The sequence below is a fragment of the Echinops telfairi genome, unplaced genomic scaffold (assembly GCF_000313985.2).
Source record: "Echinops telfairi isolate 266 unplaced genomic scaffold, ASM31398v2 ScPeMD7_2;HRSCAF=8, whole genome shotgun sequence".
Classification (NCBI taxonomy): domain Eukaryota; kingdom Metazoa; phylum Chordata; class Mammalia; order Afrosoricida; family Tenrecidae; genus Echinops; species Echinops telfairi.
The window spans coordinates 18771122-18782497 of NW_022103898.1; positions in this window are offsets into that span (position 1 = coordinate 18771122).

The following is an 11376-nucleotide window of genomic DNA, read 5'->3' on the forward strand; positions in this document are numbered from 1 at the left end:
TGTTGCTGTTCACAGGAATAGAACTCCCCGTCTTTCTCCTGTGGAGCTAGGCGGTGGTTTTGAACTGCTGACCTGGCGGATCACAGTCCAATGCATAACCACTAAGCCACCAGGGCTCCACTGGTCATAAAAAGCTCATGAACAACCATGAAGCGGTCTTCAAACAGGACACCGTGCAGATGAGTAATCACAACATCACAGAACTCCCGGGCATGCCCACAGCCCCGTACCTGGTCCTGTCTTCTCAGGGACGCCTGCTGAGAGAGAGAGATTGGCAGAGGAACAGGCACGGGGGGCTGGGAGGTGTGTGGCTGTTGCCAGCTGCCATTGAGGTGGCCCGTGGCTCGTGGTGGCCCCAGCGCCATGGGACGAAGCCCCACAGCTTGGCCTTAACTGCATTCTTGTGATCAGTTACAAAGGGCACTATTGTAACCCAGACGGTTTTCATAGGCTGATATTTGGAGCCAGATCATCAGGCCTTTCTTCCTAGTCTGTCTGAGCCTGGAAGCTCTGCTGAAACCTGTTCAGCCTCAGGACAACATGTAAACCTGCAGTGGCAGATGGGGTGAGGGTGGGAGTGGGGGTGGGTTGCCCTCAGTAGTCCCACACCTGGTTAAAATGCAGATCCCAGCGCAGTAAGCCTAAGAGTGGCGGTGGGGCCGGGCCTTTCCACCAAACTCCCAGTGATGTAAATGCTGCTCTCTGGGACTCCCCCTCTACCGCCCTGACCCCCCCCACACACACTTTGAGAAGAGGGCAGAGAGCACTGAAGTTGAAAAAGCAACAGACACACGGATGGAGAAACTGAGGCCAAGTAAGGAAGTTCTCAGACTTGCCCAAAGTTGGGAGTCCTGGGACGGTGAGTAGGAGGTGGGCCTGGGCTGGAGACCAGACCGTGCCGGCTCCATCATTCCAAGAAGTAGAAGTGGGTCGTGTAGCACGTCCTGCTGGTCAGTGAGAGGGTTTTACCCTGCGATAAGAGTACTTGGCCAACTCCCACTTGGGTGAGCCATTGTTAGCTGCTGCTGTGGTGTCAGCTGTCGTGATGTTGTTAGCGCCCAAGGGAACCGGACCGTGGTAGTCCCCAGGTTTCCCCTGGCTGATTTTCAGAAGCACATCACCAGGCCTTTCTTCCTAGTCTCCCCTGAAGTGTGTTCAGAGCATCACAGCAACAAGCAGCCTCCATTGACTGACGGGTGGTAATGAGGGACCCTAGCACATGAGGTATCCTAGCTGGGAATTGGGCCCTGGTCTCCCACAGGAGAGGGGAGACTTCTACCACAGAGCCACGGACAAAAGAACACGCAACAACGAAACAACCTCACTGCTTTGGAGGTGATGCCGACTCATAGCGACCCTATAAAAAGGGAGAGAACTGCGCCTCGAGTTTCTGAGACTGGAACTCTGCATGCCGAGCGCCCTTACTCTGCCCATGGGTCACAATGAGGCCTTCCATGCCCTCGCCTGGCGCTGCCTCACTGTCTGAGCAATTTGCCCGCTCCCTCCCAGGCCCTGCCATTGAGTGGCTCTGGGTTCACAGAAACCCCCCCAGGGAAGGGCAGGCTTGCCCCAGGGGGGTCTCTGAGACTGGAGATTAGGGCTGGGGGACTTTGTTTCTGCCCAGGGCCACTTGGATAGTTCTCACAGGTTCATGGGCCATCCAACATGATCTGTTGGAAAACTAGCCAGCTAGATTTGGCCCAACAGTTGATGAACTCAGCCCTCCGGGGATGGCTGGACCGGCTCCTCTGTTGAGGTGCGTGATGTGAGCTGGAGCGGATGGTTTCTTGGGGGGCCGGATGCTCCCCACCCCTGCTGCAAATGTCTACTGCAGCTGGAAGCCTCGTTTCTCCTGAAGGACCCGCGCCCTGAGCTTTCAGTCTGTCCTTGCTCTCTCGCTCCCGGGATGCAGGTGCTCGGAGGCGAGGAATGCACAGCGGAAGATGGGAGAAGAGAGAAACCCTCTTCACAGCGTGACCCACTTCACACCAGCCAACCAACCACCGTGGCGAGGACAAAAATAAAAAGGAAATAAGAGAGTGCTGACGGAGCTTGAATTTTTTTGTGGCTTATTCTGGGGGCACTTCTGAAAGGTTGCAGGTCAGAGCACCTTTTGTGTTTACAGCAGGCTCGGCAACAGAAAGCAGATGATCGGATCCCTGGTCCGAGGGGCAGCTCGATCTGCAGGAACCGGACCATTGAGCGCACCTTTGTCCTTGGAAGAAACGAGGCCACCTCCCTCCGCAGTCGTTGCGGGCCCACCCAGTTCTTTGTCTTGAGAGGAAGGTTCAAGACGCGGTTAACTCTTTAAAGTCTTGCTCAACTCTAGCAAGAACCTACCAACCAAATGTAGGAAAATCAGACTGCACCGGGGATACAATCCAGTTTGGGGTTCAGCCTGAGCCCCTGGGTGGTGTAGATGGCTCCTATGCTCAGCTACCAACCACAAGGTTCGGGGTTTGAGTCCTCCTGGAACAGCCTGGGAAGACGTGCCTGGTACCATCCTGGCCCCCAAAGATGCGGCCGCTGCAACCTCCGTGCAGCCCAGTTCTATTCCGATGTACGTGGGGCTGTCACAAGTCAGTTACCCAGACAGACAAACAGACAGACAGCCGGCTTTGTTGTTATTACTGTTGTGTGTAACACAACAAGCCCTGCTTCCGCCACCCCCACCTGTGCCTGGAGGCAGACAGGGAAGCCAGAGGGTCACTTCCTAGCTGTGTTCCCTGGGACAGGTGTGCACACCATCAGCCTTTCTCGAACGATCGCCAGATGCTTTCTCTATTTGCTAACAAAGCTGAGGACCCAGGTCGGTAGGACCTTCACAGAACAAAAGCCCAGCAGGCTGACTGGGGACGATGCAGGCTGAGACCCAGGGGCTCCCCCGTTTATTTGAGAGCTTCCTCTGAGCATGACCCTGGCAGGCAGGAACCCAGAACCACAGAAGAGGGGACTCCAGGGTAGAAGTCTCCCCTGCCATGCCGGATCCCTGGTGGCATCATGGTTACGAGTTGGGCTGCTAACTGCAAAGTCAGAAGTTTGAAACCACTGGCGGCTCTCAGGAGAAAAATGGGGCTTTCTACTCCCTGAAAGAGTTAGCGTCTCAGGAACTTATAGGGGAAGTTCTACCCTGTCCCACAGGGTCACGATGAGTCGGCACTGACTCGGTGGCAGTGAGAGTGGTTTTGGTGCCGGGGACCCAGGTCCCACGAGGGTCCATGCCCTTCACGCACAGCCACGAACCATCTTGTCGGTGCAGGCGTGAGGGTAGCAGTGGCTGAACAGCGGAGCTGCTAGATGGAGCCAGACGAGGTAGAAAGGCCTGGCAAAAGACTTCCGAAAGTCTGCTACTGAGCACGCCGTGGAGTACGGTGATCTGGTCCATAACCGGTCTTGGGGTCGGTGCAGAACTGGGTGGACAACAAGACAGCTGACCACAGCAGCACCCAAGAAGGGTTGGGACAGCAGGCCTACCTCTTCACAGCGAGAGTGGGAGGCGTGGTATGAGGTGTCCAGGCTGTGGCCATGTGTCCGGCAGCACCTTGAGGGCACCTGCCTTGCTTGCCAGGGACCATCCATGCCCCTTACGTGTTCAGTCTTGCTCCCCCAGACAAGACTCACACTCAGACCCCAGCCACAGAGACTGGCTGGTGCTGGAGCGCATCACAGGTGCCTGGCACCAACAGCGGTCTTCACCCGTCAGGCTTCGTCTCCCTCCGCCCAGTTATGGGAGCAGCCACTTGTGTCCCGCCGGGGACAGCAGTGTAACCCCCCTGCCACTTCTCGAGGGAGCGTCAGAATCCGGGAGGCGCGGTAAAGAGGAAGGGCTGAGCAGTCAGACAGGGAGTCTGCGTTCCAGCCCTGCCACTCACTGACAGTTTTGTTTTGCTGGCTGAGCCTCGGTTTCCCTCTCTGGAAAATGGGCACAAAAATAACGATCCTGTAGGATTTATGGTGAGGGTCGGGGCACCCGCTGACGGAGGACATAGGACAGGGTTTTGCATCATGATAACGATCCGTGCTACTAACCATCGATGCTGTCGGGCGCTGTCCAGTTGGCTCTGACTCGTCTTCACCATCCCATGCCCAACACAGTGAAACACTGCCCCATCCAGGGCCGTCCACACAACTGTTGCCATGTCTGAGCCCACTGTTGGACCAGAGACAGCTCTTCCCCAATCACGCTTGAAGTGCCGTCCAGCCGGAAAGATTCATCTTCGGATAAGGCGACCAGCACCGTGTCAGATGATGTTGCACCGCTATTTGTGAGGTTTTCATTGGTTCTCTTTGTTTGCTTTACCCCCTCCTAAAGTATACCACCCGGTCTTTCTTAGCCAGCATGCTCCTTAGAGGCAAGGATGGCGAGACTTCATCTTACTTACTTTGGACATGTTGTCAGGAGAGACCAGTCCCTGGAGAAGGACATCATGCTTGGTGTGTTAGTCTAGGTAGACTAGAGCAACAAGCTCGTGGACACACACACATCTATAAGGGAGAGGGTTATATACAAGAAGAATTGAACATTGAAAAAACATCCCAACCCAGTCCAGTCCAAGGCCCTAAGTCTGATATTAGCCCATATGTCCAATACCAATCTGTAAAGTCCTCTTCAGACTCATGAAACACATGCAATGAAGCCAAATGCAGGACGATCACAAGCCAGCGGGTAGAAAGTCTTTGGGTCCAGTGGCGTTGTAAGCACCTCCGTGCCTGCAAGGGTCTCTCTGTGTGGCTATCTCCATATTGACCGCCCAGACTCCACCCCTAACGCTTAATCCTCAAATTGACACACGATTACATAACTACCACACTTGGTATAGTGGGAAGGTGGCAAAGAGGAAGGCCCTCAAGGAGATGGGCCGACACAGTGGCTGCAAGAACGGGCTGGGCACAGGGACAGTTGTGCAATGGGGCCGGGCTGGGCCGTGTCTGTCCTCTGGTGCATGGAGTCCCCATGGGTCGGAACGGACTCGATGGCACCTGACAATGGTGACACGAATTGGAGTCGTCTTGATGGCCGTGGGTTCTTCTGCCATTGAAATATGACCCCTGTCATGGAGTCGATCCCAACTCATGGCGCCCCCATGTGGTAACAGAGCGGAACTGTCCCCGTAGGGTTTTCTTGGCTGTCATATTTAAGGAATCGGATCACCTGGGCCTTTGTTCTGTGGGGCTGCTGGGTGCATTTGAACCGCCAACCACCAGCACAACCCCGGCTCCTAGCACTGAGAACAGTCCACTGCGCCGGCTCAGTCACAGAGACGGTGTCTCTGGTGTACAGTCCCTGGAACTGCCTCCCCCGGGATGAAATGTGACAACTACTGACAGGCACCGAGCAAAACGCAAAGCTCCAAGCGGGAAAGGAACAGAATGCTGGGACCCCCGGGGCCTCCGGGGAGGGAGGCTGTCAAGAGTGTCAGAATTCAGCTGGGAACTTGGTGGGGGACGCCTCATACCCCACAGCACAGGAAGAGCAAGGCAGAGCCCCTGCAGGCCCTTGGGAACCCGAGGCTGCTGGGGAAGTGGACTTGACCAATCAGTGTCAGATTAGAGGTAGCCAGTTCTAGGCTGTGAGCAGTCCTGAGCATCCCCCTAGTTCCTTCCTGCGTGTACAGCCGTAGGTGAACACGGAGTTGGCATGTTGACAGAGCCCTCCTTCGGTTGTGGGTTATGCATTGGTCAGCAGTTCAAACCTACCAGCCGCTCTGCAAGATTAAGAGGAGGCGTTCTGTTCCTGTCAAGAGTTACAGCCTTGGAAACCCACAAGGGCAGTTGTACTCTGCCCTCTCGGGTGGCTCTGGCTCAGAATTGACTTGATGGCTGGGGGTTCTGGGAGCTGGCTTCTTCCCACCATTGCCGATAGGCAGTCAGCTCGTCTTCACTCCCGGGGCCTGTCAGGCCCTCCCATCCATGGGTGGGAAGACTGGGGTTGACGGTGAGCCACGGCTTGTGGCCAGACTGATGCAGGGCCTCTCTCTCTGTGGCTCTGTGGAATCCAGTTCTTAAAAGCTTCACAGGGGGGGCGCTGTCATATGCAGTGTCACAGAACGATATCTCGTCCTGCTTTCAAAAGTGATCCTTCCCTGACTTGAGCTCCTCATGCAATCTCATCTCTCTCTCTCTCTCTCTGATAAAAAGAAGCACCATTTCTCAGGGACTGAATTGCTTCTAGCTCCTTTTGCTCTTTGCAGCTGGTGAGGGTTTTTAGTTTGGGCTCATTTCTCTCTATTAGATAAGTAAGAATAATGAATTGATCTGCTGCCTCACTAACTCTATGAGGATAAATAGGGTGGCAGGCTCTAAAGAGACGCAGCAGAGGACCAAAAAAGGAAGGCAGGAACGTTGTTATAGATTCTACTCAAGATCTATCGAGATGGATGCCATTTTCCGAAGCCAACTAGGTGATGAGGAGCAGGAGGGAACAAATAATGACAAAATTCCCTGAGTTGTAAAGGACTTTAGAATGCTGCCTCCCCCGGGGTGGACTGGGAGCGTGTGACAGTTCGGATGGGCTGCGCTGTGCTGTACCTGTGGTGCGCACAAACTGGTCTGTTTGTCTATGTGCTATAAGTAAAAAGGGGATATAATAATGAATCAATGAAATGAAATTAAGAAGCGCGAGATCACAGCTTTGAGGCCCCTTTTCTCACCCATCAGCTCTAAACACTGGACCGAGTGGTTATACAAGGAGGAAAAGTAACACCGAAACTGACTTCAGTTCTTCTGTGACACACAGTTAATTTAAAAGAATTTGGGGAGGGGGGGCGCTGGGAAAGAAAGAAATGTGGTATCTCCTTTTATTGTTTGAAGCTCTATCAAGTGGTTGGCCAGCATGTTCTTGGTTGCTTCCTGTGATGGGGGACTCATGACCCTCGAGATGCCAGCTTCCATCTGTGGAAGTCTTTACTCTGAAAGTTCTCCTTGGTCCTTAGGTAAAGCCGGGGTACTCAGAGAGCCCATCTTCCAACGGCTCTCATCCTCATGGCCCCATGACTGGGGGGAGTTCCTCTCACCCACGAAGGTGCTTTCCTTTTTAAAGGACGACTGTGATGGTCGCCCAAGGAGCCCTGGTGGCATTGTGGTTACTATCGTGGGCTGCTAGCTGCAGGTTCAGTAGTTCAAAACCACCAGCCAGCTCCGCAGGAGAAAGACGAGGGCCCGTACTCCCTTAAAGAGTCACATCTGGGGAGCTCGCAGGGCAGTTCTACCCTGTCCTGCAGGGTGGCTATGGGCTGGAATGGACTCAATGGTCACCCCTGGAGGAACGGATGCACTGGATCCTGGTGTTGGCAAGGAATACAGAAGGTGCCACGGACATCCAGTAGGACAGACATCAATCTTGGAAGAAGTACAGCTAGAAGGTTCCTTAGAGCAGGGGTGTTGAGCTATCTCACGTGCTTTAGGCGTGTTGGCAGGAGAGACCAGTCCCTGGAGAAGGACACCGTGCTGGGTAAAGCAGAGGGGTCAGACCGCAGCAATAGGCTCAAACCTAGCAGCCCTGGTGAGTGTCCTCAGGACGGGGCAGTGTTCATTCCGCCATGCATTGAACTGCTGGGAGCGGGAACTGACTCAGGAACCTGACAACAACGGAGGTCGCCATGCCTTCTCTTCTTCAGGTGCTCTCTCTCCTGCCCAGGGGGCGCTGTTTTCTCCGTGATCTTCCTTAAGTGCAGGGACAGTTGTCATCTTCCTGGATACCCGTCCTCTCTATTTGTAAGGACCCCACCGTCAATGTCCTGTCCCCCTGCTGTGGAAGAACTAAAATCCCCAGCCTCCGCTGTGGCTGACACCGTCCCATCGTGACTTGTGATTGTCGCTGGGTGTCCTCAGTTGATGGTTCCCACTCACCGCCACCCCATGGGCGGCGGAACAAAGCCCTGCGAAGTCCTGCGCCATCCTCACAATCGCCCCTTTGTGGAGCCCCTTGGGGCAGCCAGTGTCCATCCAGCTCACTGTGGGACTTCCTCTTTTCCGCTACCCTTTCACTTTTCCAAGCATGATGTCTTTTTCCAGGGACTGGTCTCTCCTGACAACATGCCCAAGACACGTGAGACGAAGTGTCACCATCCCTGCCTCTGAGGAGCATCCTGGTTGAACTTCCTCCCAGACAGCTCTGCTTGTGCTTCTGGGGTCCACGGTCCCTTCACTGTGCTTAGCCAACACCATCCCTCCAATGCATGGCTGCTTCCTCGGTCTCCCTTATTCACGGTCCAACTCCTCCCCCTGCACATGGTCATGTGACTTAGTTCTGTCCGTCGGCTGCTTTGGTTTGGAAGGGAGAGACTTAAGGACCCAGGCCCTCCTGTTTTGCTAGTGCAAGGAGAGGTGGGACACTGGGTTTTAATGGGCAGAAAAAATGGCGGTGGGACTATGACAGCAGCAATCCGTGCAACCGGCCCCTGTAAACAACAGCCACTGCTGTCAAGTCCGTGCTGTATCGTGGCAACCCTGAAGGAAAGAGTAGAACTGGCCCGGGGGTCTTGAAGGCTGTGATCTTTACGGAAGCAGACTCATCCACCACATTCTCCTGTGAGCAGCTGGTGGGTTTGAACTGCCAACCTCTCAGTGAGCAGCCACCAGGGCTCCTTCCTGGTAATGACAGAACTGCCGAACCAGCCCTGTGTGGCTTAGGGCGCTATCCCTACAAGCTTTGTTCTCTCGACAATGGCATGAATCCTCTAAGATCTCAGAAGGATTCTATCTTCTTAAGTCCTGACTCACACAAGCCCCAAGAGGAACGCATAGCTACGGTGGAGAGAGGAGAAACATCACCTCCCTCATTCTCGCTAGCATGCTTCTATTAATGCAGCCCATGAGCTACATGAACAAACTCTTCCAAGGAACCATGCCAGTCAGCTGACTTCTGGACAACCCACCTGTCCACAGGAACCCTCCCATTTTGATGCCCTCCCTGGTCCAAGGACTCTCTGGAAGAACAGACGGTGTGTGGTTTCTCAGGTTTTTAGTTCTCTTCTACACAGACTCATTATTAAAAAGTGATGCCTGCGCAGTACTGGTACTGCAGTCATTGCCGCCACAAGGCAAGAAAGGCCTGAGTAATTGTCGGTAAAGCCTTCCCCCTCCTGCCAGTTCCCCACCTACTCCTTCCTCAGAGGGCACAACTGACCAGGCTCAAGGTCATGCTGGTGGCCCCTGTGAACCAGATACAGGTCCCGTCCCTCTCCACCAGCCACGTGCTTTGAAGTGAATGTGGCAGGGACAGCTGCCTTTGATTTTTCTCTCCTTGCTCCTCCTGGGTGACCCTGCCTCTCCCAGGAGCCTCTGCAAGAGCCAAAAGAAGCCTCTCAAACAGTCTTAAGAGGACCAAGAATCTGCCCTTCTCCTCGGACCTGCCAATCCCGAACGGGAAAAGGAGCAATAAAGGATGCGGAGGTTGCCCAAGGCCACTGGCGGAGGGGTGTGTGTGTGTGGGGTGGTGGTGTGTGTGTGTGTGTGTTCCTGGTGCCTTTAAAAACAAACAAACCAGCCCAGTGGCTGAGAAGTCAATGCCGACTCCCAGCTGCTCAGAGCAGAAGGGCTCTGCATGGCTGCCATCTCTGTGATGGCAGATTGCCAGGGGTTCCCCCTACGGGGCGTCCAGGCAGGTCTGCACTGCCCACCGCCCACCTGGAGGTTCACTGTTGAGGTTTGATGCCTTCAAGTCACTGTGACTTGTGGTGACCCACGTGGGTCAGAACAGAACTGTAGAAGCCGATCAGCACACCTTTCTTCCAAGTGCCTCTGAGTGGGTTTGAACCACCATCCTTCTGGCCAGTAGTCTCGAGCTGACTGATTTGCACCATCCACAGGCCGCTATGCAGATCAACCCCCTGATCAACACCTGTGAGATGACTTGATTCGGACCACCGACACACTGCGGGGAAAGGTGAAGGTAAGAAGGAGTTTCTTCAAACCCTCTACCATCATCCAACCGAAGCCGGCTCACCGTGACCTTACAGGACAGGGTAGAACTGCCCCTGTGTTTCTGAGACGGCAACTCTCTACAGGAGTAAAAAACCACGTCTTTCTCCCATGGAGTGGCTGGTGGTTTTGAACAGCTGACCTTGTGGATAGCAGCCCAACGCGGAACCAGAGATTCTCCAAGAATGAGCTTGGCTGTGTCCATGACTTCTCAGGCTTATTTCCGGTGGTTTGGACTGAATGATTTTCTCAGCCGTCTTGCTAAAATGTCTTCAGGGTCTGGGTTAGAAAGAAAGGCTCACAGGAGCCGACGCGCTTGCGATTCTGGAAAGGCCAGGTGATGGATCAGCCGTCACAGGCTGCCCTGCCCAGAGAAAGGGTTTTAGATGAGTCTCAGCTGGGCACGCTCCATTCTCCCATCACTCAGAGTCTGGCCCCGGACCAGCAGCAGCATCGCCACTGTTGGAAACAGCGGATCAGAAGCCCCGCCTTCACAAGGGTCCCCATGAATTGTGAGGAGCACCATCCCATGCCACCCATGGCTGTCATCCACCCCAGAAAGAGGCCCCATAGAGCGGAAAGGACACCGCCGTTAGCCCCAGGGCCACGGGCCACTGTTCTACCCTCACGTCATGGCAGTCTTCCTTCCAGGTAGCAAGGACTTCTTTGTTGACCTGGGCTGCAGAATCAAGTCATGTCCAGTTCTCAAGGGTGGAGCGGGGGGACATCACTGTGCTCTAGCAGATATGGACCACAGAGGGGTCCCAGGTGGTGCACACTGCCGACATGTTTGGCTGTGACCCCAAAAGTTGGAACGTCCTCAGAAGGTTCCTTGGAAGAAAGGCCTGGTGATCTCCTTCGGAAAGACCAGGGAGCGAGCGGTTCTACTCCAACATGCATGCATTGTCCTCAGTTGATGGAGATGCCATGATGGCAATGGGTCCGGCATGGTCATGGTCAGAGAGGCAGCCACCAGGGCCAAATGCCCTACCGCCAATCTCTCTGACAGGCTTGGTTCTATGGTTTAAAAGGCAACAACGGGATACCACCCAATAGACGCAGCGATAAAAAGGGACGGGCACAACACACTGGCTGGAGCTCAAGGGCATTATCCTGCATGAGAAGCCAATTTTAAAGGTCACTTGCACGATTTCATTGACAGAGAGATGGAAACAGAGGTGTGGTTGACACAGACTGGGGATGATGGAGGGAGGGGATGGATGTGCGAGAGCTTTGTACAGATGGAACGGGTGGGGCTGTGGCAGTTACATAATCTCCTGTCGACTTGAGCAAAGGGGTGGAGTCTAGTCTGTCAACCAGGCCATAGCCAATGAGGCCTCTGTGTGGGCTTGGCCTTTCCAGGATTCAGGGAAGCGGGACACACACTCTCCCAGGGAGACATTCCTGTTGACAAGCCACATGGAGCTTACGCTGATGGAACCAGAGCCCTGGAGC